A 12,043-nucleotide genomic window follows, 5' to 3' on the forward strand; every position below is an offset into this window, starting at 1 on the left:
AGACCAAATGTCTCCTCAGCTAATCTCCATTCAGTTCAATTCAATGTCTTCATTGTCATTTTACTGGTACAACGAAATTAAAAGTGCCAATCCTTCAAGGTGTTGAATGTGAACAAATAATAAAATCAAGAATAAACAGATAAGTAAAAACAAGAATAAAAATAAAAATAGATAAAAACATCACACACAACATTAACATTACCTGTTGTAGAATCTGTAGTCTCTCCAGCCACAGTTCAACATTTTACATCCTTTTCTGTGCTTCATGGATCACACTTGGAGGTTGAATTCACAACTACAGTTCTAACAAAGTCAGGACTCTGTGTAAAATGTAAATAAAAACAGAAGCAATGATTTATAAATCTCACGAACCATTCATTTTATTCCCAGTGGAACATAATATATCAGTTGTTGAAACTGAAACATTTTACAATTTTATGGAAAATATGAGCTTGTTTTGAATTTTACAAAAATCTTAAAAGGAATAACTGAACCAAGATGAACAAATAGAACTAAAACATTAATTTTACTCTTGATCATTAACTCAGAGAGGAAAATTGTCTCATACTAAATGTCTGTGAAGGTTGAGGTTTAGGAGTTAATTTCCTGACTCGTTTGTGGAGGGGAATCATCAGGAGAACCCTGACTGACCACATGCTGCATGGCTGTGGCGCAAGGAGAAGGAAACTTCATTCCAGCTGTGAAACATGGTGGTGATAGTATCATGGTTTGTAGGTTTTTTACTGAATCTGGACAAAGACAGTTTTCCATTGATGATAGAACATTTCATTCTAAATTTTCCCAGGAGATCTTAAAGGAAAACTGCAGTCCATGGGCAGGATAACAACCTAAAGTACAAAGGTGGCTCTAGCACGGACATATTCGGGGGGGGGGGTGCCTGAGGGGCAGTGGCCCCTGCTGAAATGTAAGCTGAAAGGAAGCATGACAATTTATTCACATGAATACTGAACTTTAAAATTCTTTAAAAATAAACACAGTGCTTGACCAAAGAAGAGTTTCCTAATCTATAGAGCTTTGTCCACATCAGCAACTTTAAGTGGCAGTAGAAATGTACACACACCTCTCTGAAGAAAGACCTTCTGCATGGATACTGAACATACACTGAGTCTCTGTTTTTAAAATGTGACCCCTAATATGGAAACATCCTGGGTCTCCCACTGGAATCTACAAAGAAAGGGTAAACATGCCAAGTTTGTGGACAAGCCTGCAGTGAGTGGTTCACGTGAAGAATCCTACCAATATTTCTCACTTAAAGTTGTTCTGTTAGGACGTATAGGCTAAATTTCTCCAAGCTAGTATTGAAAGTTCAGTCAGTGTTTATTGCCCCCAAATTACTGTGAAAAATGAGAAATTAAAGAACTTGTTTCCCATCAGTAGGATCGTCTTCACTGGGATGGTGCTCTTTCGATGTGCTTTGTTGAAACATTTCAGGCACTGATGCCTGTATTTGTTCAGAAGAACAGATGATAGACGTCACACTGATTACTCCAGAGGAAAAAAGACAAGCATCAATCTTTCCTTTGGCTCAGAATGATGCTTTGTTCAGGTCGAGAACATACAGTCAAACAGATCTGGATCTGTAGAGCTAAAAACACCACCAATTTTCTGATTGTTGTTTTTCGAGAAACATTTTGGGACAGATTGCCATGAAGTGGTCCATCAGCATGATGCATATAAAAATACATGCTCAGAACTAGTGTGACCTTCTGTTTAACATAGGAAAGAGGGCTGTACATTCAGCATCATCAGTCCATACTCATCATGTGCACATTTTTTTATTTACTACTGTTGGCATTCATCTGCCTGACAGGCAGCCAGCTCACGCTCTGACAGGCTACATTCTGTGCCACGTCACCATTCACACAGTCACAATTCATGAGTCGTCGGCTTTTCCCACACATAAAGATTTTGGGTCGTAAATATTGAACATGTTGATTCTCGGCTACAACCCGTTTCGGAGCCAATTGTTGGGACAAATCTGCTCTTAACACACCTCAAACCAAATGATAATTGTACAGAAAAATCTCATAAGATATTAATCAGAATTACTCTCACAAACACGTGAAATTAAGTCATTCACACATTATACTAAAACCTCTCGTATATCATACTGAAATGATTCACACATTATAGTAAAACCTCTCATACACTATAGTAAAACTGCCTCATATAATATACTGAATGCTCTCATAGACTATACTGAAATACAGCCCTGTCTCATCATTGACTCAGTGTTGGATAAAGGAAGTTCTCAACCCTATGTTGCTGTTGTCATTTGTCAGCGTTTAAATCAGTGTTGAAGCACCATGCTGATGTAACTAAGATAGTAATTGTGTTGTTGTATTTATAACATTATATTAAAATTTGTGGCCGGGACACGGACGTTTTCAACTTGTCATCTTGTTTGCAGAAAGCATAGCAGGTGTAGCTTCTGTTCAATGGCAGTGGGATTGTTTATTTCTATTGATGTGGTCATGAGTTTATGATGACTAAGTGAAGCAGCTGGCTTTTTCAATGCTATACTGGTCTCAGCAGATACTATTAGAAGGGTCAGGTCTAACACGACAGCAACCGGATAACTGACAGTAGCAAGTCTGAATGAGGACACGCTAACTAGCCACCTAGCATAACTCGTCCATTAAGAGATATAGTGCTGTCAGAGAAAGACTTGTCAAAGAAAGACTTGGACAGCTGGACAACATACTCTTCCTGCGTTTGGAGTATTCTCCAAGATATGACTCACAGTGCTGTCCAGGTCTTCGTTTTACAGCACTGTATATACCAATGACCGAGTTATGCTAGGTGGCTAGTTAGCATGTCCCCATTCAGACTTACTACTGTCGGTTGTCCGGCTGATGTCACGTTAACTCTTAATATTCTCTGTTGAGGCCAGAATAGTATTGGAGATGCCAGCTGCTTCACTGAGATTACTTCCAGGCAACTGAACAGATATTAATACAGCATAAGTCTTCACAAAACATCTGTCACGTTGTTCTCCAACTTCTTCTTCTTCATTTGAAAATGCGCTCCTGTTTGTCTTCTACTACGTGACTTCCGTTTCAAATTAAATGACTTCCTTTTCAAGTGAAATCTGCTCACACACACACACTAGTAGAATTCCTTTCATACGTACTAGTGAAATGTGATTTCAGACATTTCATTATAGTGTGTGAATGATTTCAGTATAATGTGTGAATGACTTAAATTTCACGTGTCTGTGAGGGTAATTCTGAATAATAGCTCAAACGAGCCCAAAAACACACATTGTTTTCTGCTTGATGACAGTTTCATAGGATCCAGTTATGACCCTGTTACATGATGTCAAATATGTGACTGTGAGTGTTTTATTTTTACTTGAACATTTTATATCCTTAGAATATTGCGTTTCCATAGTAAATTGCTCAAGTGTCACTTAATTAAATTTCTGGAATTTAATTTATTTTAAGGGACAGTTTTTATGTCACATAATCAAACTGCTGCTTCAAAGGTCCACCATGAAACCATCGTGTTCAACACTCCATCAGCAGCATTGCACCCAGTTTTTATGAATTACAGCCTTTTTATCCTTCTGAGTGGACACCATCATTAAGTGGCCCATTTAAGTTTCTCACGACTTGATGTGCAGCTAGTCTCCTATGTGCTGCTGTATTAACGAACATGTGGGATGAAACAGACACTTGTGAAGAGCGATGCTGTGTTTGTTCTTCAGTAAACTGGGTGGAAACATGGCGCGTAGTGTGTTGGCGTAATGAGGTGACTCAGTCACTCTGACACACAGATCGTGGCCCCGGCTATCTCACACAGACGCTGACCCTTGACTCTGAGTTTGAAGGCCGGGCAGCTGAATTCCCCTGGTTTCCATGCAGCACAAAGCAGCTGTGCTCCTCTCTGACCACAACCCTCATTCCTTCACACAATGCAGCTCCACTTCATGACCAGCTGCTGGAACCCACGGCTTGAAATTAGCAAGAAAACAAACAGAAGCAGGGAATCAGAACTCTTAAAAATATTTACAGTGTGGTTTAAATTGATGTATTCTCCAAGTAAAATCAATATAAACCAAATAGTAAAGGAAATAAAATCCAGTAGATCTAAACCACCTGCTATTTACAGCCTTGGCAACAAGCTTCTGAAGTGCAAAGGAATTATTTTTTTTATAATTAATCCAAGTGTTATTTATGACCTCTCCAAGGACAACCTTACCTCACAGCCTTTTACCCTTGTTAGGATTATGGAGCACATTGTCCACAGACATCTGGGCCATGAGCAACAACCTAATAAGAGATTTCTAACATGCCTACAGGAAAAAGCCCTCCACAGCCCCAGCTCTGACACTGATGGTGAATAATTGTTTGATAGACATTAATGACAAAAGATAATTAGATCAGTGAGGCTCGACTCCATTAATCCTGAACGATTGTTAAGAAAACTATATGGAGTAGAACAGTCTGGATTATCTTGGTTTAGTGCGCTTAGATGGTAACCTCAGACTTGACTCACAAATCAGCTCAGTGGTCTTGTTTCTTTCGGCTAAGGCAACAGTCTAAAGTTAAACCATTTCTTTCTCTGCATCTGCATATTTTCTAATTTCCCAAACTACTGCAGTTCACTTTATGCTGGGCTCAGTCAGACCTCCCTTGATTGGCTGCGGCTCGACTTTTAGCTGGCACTAAACGAGAGCACATTACTCCAAACTTTGCTTCCTTTCATTGGCTCCCCGTTCGTTTTAGAGTCGATTTTAAAATGATTTTGTTTTATAAGTGCCTCCACAGTCTCCCCCCACAGTCTGTCAGACCTCCTCCAACCATTGTTACGTCCCCTCAGGTCAGCAGACCGGTTTCTTTTAACATCTCCTCACCAAGAAGGAACCTAGAGCCGACCGAGCATTTTCTGTAGCTGGACCCAGATTGTGGAACCAGTTACCCCCACTGATTCAGGACACCTCCTCACTTGCTGTTTTTAAGTCATTGCTTAAACACTTCTTTTCTTTGGCTTTTAAAACTAGTTGAGATGTTGATTTTTGTGATTTTCTTTTTATATTTACACTACCCTTCAAAAGTTTGGGGTCACTTTGCCATGGGATTCAACAGGGAAATGACCCCAAACTTTTGAACAGTAGTGTATTTGAACTGTTTTATTGGCTGATCACATGTTTTTATACTTTTTTACTTTTTATTGTCATTATTGCTTTTATTTTGGTGAAAAGTTTTTTTTATGAGGAGCACAGTGACCCCTAACTTCAATAGCATAGCAAACATTCACATTTCTACTCATTTTCACTGTATTAGTGATAAATTCTTGAACAATAAATTAAGAAATTACAATGTTTACAATTCACATTTTTTGTGCAGCAGGTGACATTACATAAAAAAACATCTTACTGGTTGCATGAATGCAAAACAAGTAGACATAGAACTTGTCAAATCAAATTAAATCAGATTTGATTTTCACTTTGTAGTCGAAGCAGAATGGCACCTTTGTCACCATCATCCTGCATAGGGCATGGTATCACTGGTCCATGTAGTTCCTGGTAATAAACAGCTTCAGGGACTGATGCTCGTCTCCAGCCACTGTTCCCACTCCTCAGTAAGAAAAATAGCTATTAGCCGTCCTAGAAGTCTCTAATTAGCATCATCAGCCTGGTGCATATAGTTGTAATGTATGCTGCCATAAAGAGGGATGTAGTGGAAAAGGCAAAATTTGATAAAAAAGACAACCTAAAAATGTTTAGAACAGCAAAATAAATAAATAAATAGAATGAAATAATAATTCTGTCAATTTTGCTTTATTTTTTAGTTAATTTTTTTAAGTGTATTTTGTTTTTTAATTAGGAGTCTGGAGCATGTCACAACACTTTTAACTTCTTAAATATTTTTGTCCACACTCTTCGTTAACAGACGTTACTGTGACGGCAAGCCAGCGCAGGATCCTCCAGCAGCAGCTTTGTACATTTCATTTTCAGCCTGGTCGTGAAACAGAGGTGAACGTCATCTGAATGCAGCTGCTGCTGCTGCTGCGAGACCAAGCCTCGTATGAGAGGGTCTGCACAGCACCGCTCCTCGTTGGGAAGATAAACTACCTTCATTCACATCAGTCTCCAAAAGGTTCTTATTAATATCAGTTCTCTTTTTCTTGAACATCTATTTTCTTTTATTTTTTTTCCGAGAGTGCATTCTTAGGAGCATTAATATGGAATGTGCTCCCTTATTTATTTCTGCAAACAGCTTTAAGATCTAACGTGGTGTGAAAGGTAATAGTGGATTGTGCACAAATGTCTCACATTTCACATCGTTACCTTGATTTTATTCTGGACTGTTGGTGTCACAGTTTCCTGTTTTTCCAGATTTTGTGCGTACAGGAGGATCAGAGTTGCCGTGGAGGTAGGAACATTTTCCTGTCAAGTTTGGTTTTTATAAATCCCAAAGGTTGACTATATTTGGCATACGCCAGTTTTTGTACCTACACCAGCTTGATAAATGAGGTCCCAGACCTTAATAAAAGGTAGGACCAGCTCAGTATTATAGATGGGGGAGGAGACTAACTTTTTTTTACAAATAATTAAAGAGAAAATTAAAACGACAACCTTGATAACAAACAAGAGGAAAATGCAGAGTTTTACAAGGAATTAGAAGTCTTCTTTCTCAAAGGGCCCTAGATTCCACCCTCTGCACCCACAACTACAGAACTAAACAAAATGTTAAATTAGGACTGAAGGTCATCAAGAGATTAACTTCATTCTGCCACCAGGGGACCTTTGTCCTGGGCTTTCACCCCAGCTGCAGCCACAGAGTGATGGAAAGTAATAAAATTCCTCATAAACAACTGAAAGGTAACCACACAAGCATAACAACAGATGAAATACTGCAATAAATTCACTTATATCAAAAACACAGTGGTGAACCAGCGGTGGAAGAAAATCAACTTGTTACAAAAAACAGCTCCATGAAAACATGTTTGAGTCACTCAATCAGCCAAAAATCAAAACTTAACCTAAAAATAAAGGACATGTTGTATCTATTAAACAAGTACATGAAACCAAACTTCTGGCCATCATTATAGGGAATAGATTACTTTGGAACAAATAGTATATAAATCAATAGTTTCTGGTGTTTGTATGCATTGATGGGACGTATTTATGTGTATGTGAATTTACATGTATGTATAGATGTACATACTAATGGACCCTGAGAAGAGCAGCATCAGCTGTTGGCTGTAGCTGAGGATCAAAACTAAAATATAAACAAATCATCATTTCCCAACATCATGCCATTCAGACAAGTCAAGTTTGGATCACTTGTCATGCCTACACCCACCTCTCGGGTGCGCTCCACTTCTCCTGAGTACTAACCACCAGTTCCTACAGTACATCACTCAGAATCTCTCCGTTCCAGCCATCTTGGATCTCACCTGCATCTCATCATCATCATCATCAGTCTGCACCTGGTCGTCTCCCCATATAGATTCCCTGTGCAGACTGATGCTTTGTATTGTATTATTTGTCTCTGTTGGTTTAAGTCGTGTAACATCTATGCTAGAAGCTTTATTAAACACTCTGGCATTGTACCTGCACTTGTGTCCGGCTTCTCCCTCTGGCTCGCCCTACTTCTCTAGGAAATGTGGTGCAAATTTAAATGTAAAACAATGCCTGAGGGGAACTTTAGAGAGGGGCAATGTGCACTTAGCAGCAGCCTGAAACCAGTTTCGTTTCAGGCTACTGGAGCGGGAAAGCTGGCCACCCACATTCCTGGCATGAAACAGACTAGTTTCTCAGGATTTGAGGACAGCTTGTGTAGATAAATTATTGGGATACTAATAAAGGAATTACTCATGTGTGCTACTTATTTTCATTTACATTCTCACTCTATTATTCATATTAAATTTATCTATAAGCTCATATACTTACTGTGTTGTGAAGCCTTGTGTAACAATGAGATTTTTCATATGGGGGAAGTGAAGGAGAACATGTGAGGAGGTTGTCTAATTGTGTCTGCCAGTAAACAACTTGTGAGATGTTACACTTAAGGGAAATTTCTAGGTGAACCGGAGTCTAGAGGAAATCCCTTGCTTACCTGTCTATGGTCTGTTTGTCCCTGTCTTCCAGAATGTAAGAAGCTACTAAGAAGCCACCAAAGGTATGGACGTTACAAGGCTCCAGACAACCGCATGTCGGCGATCTGTGACTGCAGCTGACCCTAATCCTGCAACTCCAGCATTAGTCAGCAAAATTGTGTATAGCAAGAGGACCATAAATATGGGTTCAGAGATCAGTTAGTGAGCGCTGTGACTGCAGCAGGCAGCAGACTCCATTCGGTATTAGTCCAGGGACAGGTTACAAGGACCTAGGGGTCTGTATTTGCACATTTCTAAATACTATTGTAATTAATAAATATTTGAAACAGGAGAGAAGCAGTTTGTTTTCATTGGCCTGCAGTCCACTCTGAAGGAGAAGAGAAAAACCCAAGAGTCACAAGGTGATTATTAGTACTCTAAGGCTGTAGGAAACGAGAACCCACCAGTACGAGTGTGGGGGAAACTAGTATGCATTCTTAATGATAAAAGTAATACTTTTTAGGGATTTTTCTTTCTTCACTTGTCAGGGGTCAGCGCTTCACGTTTAGCTCTGCAGTCGTTACTCCCATCTTAAACAAACGTCTAGGCCTGTCTCTGGCCGCTGGCAGAGGGTTCAGCAGCTGCTCCGGTCTAACAAGCGGTGCAGAGTGGAGGCCGAGGAAACAAACAGCGGGAAGTTGTTCTGGTCCCAAACATACGCAGGTGGCAAGCTGAAACCTCCACACAGGTGTCATTTAACACTGAGACTGATTCTATTATGGAAAGACATGCTAACTCAGGGGTGCCAAACATACAGTCCAGGTTCCACAACTCTTCCTCTGAACCAGTGGTTTTTAAACTTTTTCAGCCATGACACCCAGATAAAAGACATTGTTGTTCACCCCCCCCTTTTATTTTATTTAAAAGGCCAAGGTCTGTACTAATTCTTTAATCTTGAATTTTTAAACTTTATCATGTTTTAATACTGTTTTAAATCTAATTTTCTTTCTTATTTTTTTCTTTTTGTTTTTATTTTAAATATGCTTCTTTTCTGATGTTTCAACATTTCTGTGAATCACCCTGAATCCCCCATGTCGTTGAATTGTGCTATAGAAATAAATTTGCCTTGCCTTACCTATTTATTAATGGTTTAATTAATTAATGGTTTAACTAGTGGTTTTTACAATTACAATACAATGGTGAACCCCTGAAATGATCTTACAACCCCCAGTTTGAAAGCCACTACTCTAGAGGGTCCAATCTGATCTGGGGGATTTAGTACATATGAAGATAACATAGAGAATATTAAATGTAATATTTTAATAAAAGTAGCTATGATTTCTAAAGTGTCCACGTGTGGTTGGAAATGTTTTATATTTAAATAGAAATGATGAATTTTCTGTTTAAAAGTAAAACATTTCCAAGGCAGGAGAACTTGATTCATCTTTTCCATCTTTCTGACTTAATAGATGTGACTTCAGTTTTTATGATGAGGTGAGTCAGCTCAGGATTACTACACACATGTGTAAATGTACACGTATGTACATTTAAAAGAACTGCTAGATCTGGAAAAGTTTTTTTTTGATCATGTTGTGAAATTCTGGATTTTTTAATTCCAGATACCTGGAACTCATTGTGAGATTTATTGTGATCTGAAAGTTTTAATGAATGTAAAAATGAATAAATATGTAAAATAAATAAAATACGCAAAGCAATCATATATAATAGAATCTAAACTATTTTTTTTTACCATCCATCCGTGTTCTGCCGCTTATCCGGGGTCAGGGCAGCTGCCTAAGCAGAGAAACCCGGACTTCCCTCTCAATGGACACATTCACCAGCTCATCTGGGGGGATCCCGAGGCGTTCCCAGGCCAGCCAAGAGATGTATTCCGTCCAGCGTGTCCTGGGTCTTCCCCGGGGCCTCTTTCCGGTGGGACATGCCCTGAACACTTCACCAGGGAGGCGTCCAGGGGGTATCCTGATTCGATGCCCGAGCCACTTCATCTGGCTTCTCTCGATGTGGAGAAGCAGCGGCTCTACTCTGAGCCCTTCCCGGATCACCGAGCTTCCCACCCTATCTCTAAGGGAGAGCCCGGCCACCCTGCGGAGAAAACTCATTTCGGCCACTTGTATTTGCGATCTTGTTCTTTCATCACTACCCACAGCTCGTGGCCATAGATGAGGGTAGGAATGTAGACTGACCGGTAAATCAAGAGCTTTGCCTTTTGGCTCAGCTCCTTCCTCACCATGATAGACCGATGCAGAGTCCGCATCACTGACGCACCTATCCGCCTGTCGATCTCTCGCTCCATTTAGGATCTCATTCCTGACCTGGAGAAGGCACTCCACCCTTTTCCGGCTGAGGACCATGGGCTCGAATTTGGAGGTGCTGATTCTCACCCCAGCTGCTTCACGACTGGCTGCGAATCGCTCCAGTGAGAGCTGAAGATCACGACCCGATGAAGCCAACAGAACCACATCATCTGCAAAAAGCCGAGACCCAAGCCTCAGGCCACCAAACCGGATCCCCTCAACACCTCGGCTGTGCCTAGAAATTCTGTCCATAAAAGTTATGAACAGAATTGGTGACAAAGGGCAGCCTTGGTGGAGTCCAACCCTCACTGGAAACGATTCAGATTTACTGCCGGCAATGCGGACCAAGCTCTGACACCGGTCATACAGGGACCGGACAGTTCGTACAAGCAGGTCCAGCACTCCATACTCCCGGAGTACCCCCCAGAGGAGTCCCTGGGGGGGACAGTCGAACCCCTTCTCCAAGTCCACAAAGCACATACAGACTGGTTCAGTGAACTGAACTTTATGACCCTAAATGATCTATCTGGAACTGTTTAGATCTTCTGATGGAAGAACAGGTGTGGGAATGGTATAGTTTAGGTTCTACTACTTTTGTCTGACATATTTCTACAGCCATATCAGGTGAAGTCATAAAAATCCTTATCAGTATGGCCTTTAGTCCAGTTACGGAGATCAGGAGAGGTGATCTCAGGAGAGCAGTAAAAACCTTTAATATCCAAACCAGTTGAGTTTTACAGCACACTCCAAACAAATACAAGCAGATTCAGAGAGAATAAATGAGGAGTTTTTATCTGAGTAATATACAGGGAGTAAAAGTTCCATAAAATTCATGAGAATTTCAAACAGCACACACACACACACACACACACACACACACACACACACACACACACATGCAGTCAGAGGTTGTGCTGAACAGAGTTTATTACCCACTGAAATGTCAAGGTCAGTGGAGAGTCAACATCAAGCTGTGGTTGGAGGCTCATCTGAAATCAAACTGGGAGTGAGTGGTGTGATGGCGGCTCTCCAGACACCAATCTCCTACCCCGAAGGTCAAAGTGACTCAGTAGATGAACACAGCTCTTTCCAAGCAGACTTACAGAGGATAGGAAGCATGCCAGCCTCCCCTGTTCACTGAGACACAGCTGCTGAAACATCAGGAAAAACATAAGAAGATGATGCCCTGGGCCCTTCCCTCTGGCCACCCTGGATGGCCGGTGCCTGGCAGGGTCGGCAGCTGCCTGTACTCCATGACTGGGGGGGGACTGGCTGGAGCCTTCCTCTGCCACCCTCTGGGTGGGTCTGGGATCGTCTTCGTGGTGGGGTGGCCTGGGTTTGTGCTCCGGGATTGCTGCTGATTGCCCAGGTCTCTGGGCCACCCTAGTCTGCCTTTGGCCTCCGTGGAGGCGTGGTCACTTTTGGAGAGTCACACTCATCTCTGACCACTCCTCATTCCTCATCTGGATGTAGTCACTGGTTTGTCCAGTCGGTTTACACACTGAGATACTTGTGTTTAGGTTTGTTTGTTTTTATTATTATTATTATTATGGGTGTGTCTTTGGTACTTTGGTTGTTGTCGTGTTGTTGTTGTCTTGGTCATTTTTTTCAGGAATTCCTGATGATTGTCAGCTTATTAAAAAGCTGTAGGAAATTCT

This window comes from Melanotaenia boesemani, chromosome 22, assembly GCF_017639745.1.
Source record: "Melanotaenia boesemani isolate fMelBoe1 chromosome 22, fMelBoe1.pri, whole genome shotgun sequence".
NCBI classification, from domain to species: Eukaryota; Metazoa; Chordata; class Actinopteri; order Atheriniformes; family Melanotaeniidae; genus Melanotaenia; species Melanotaenia boesemani.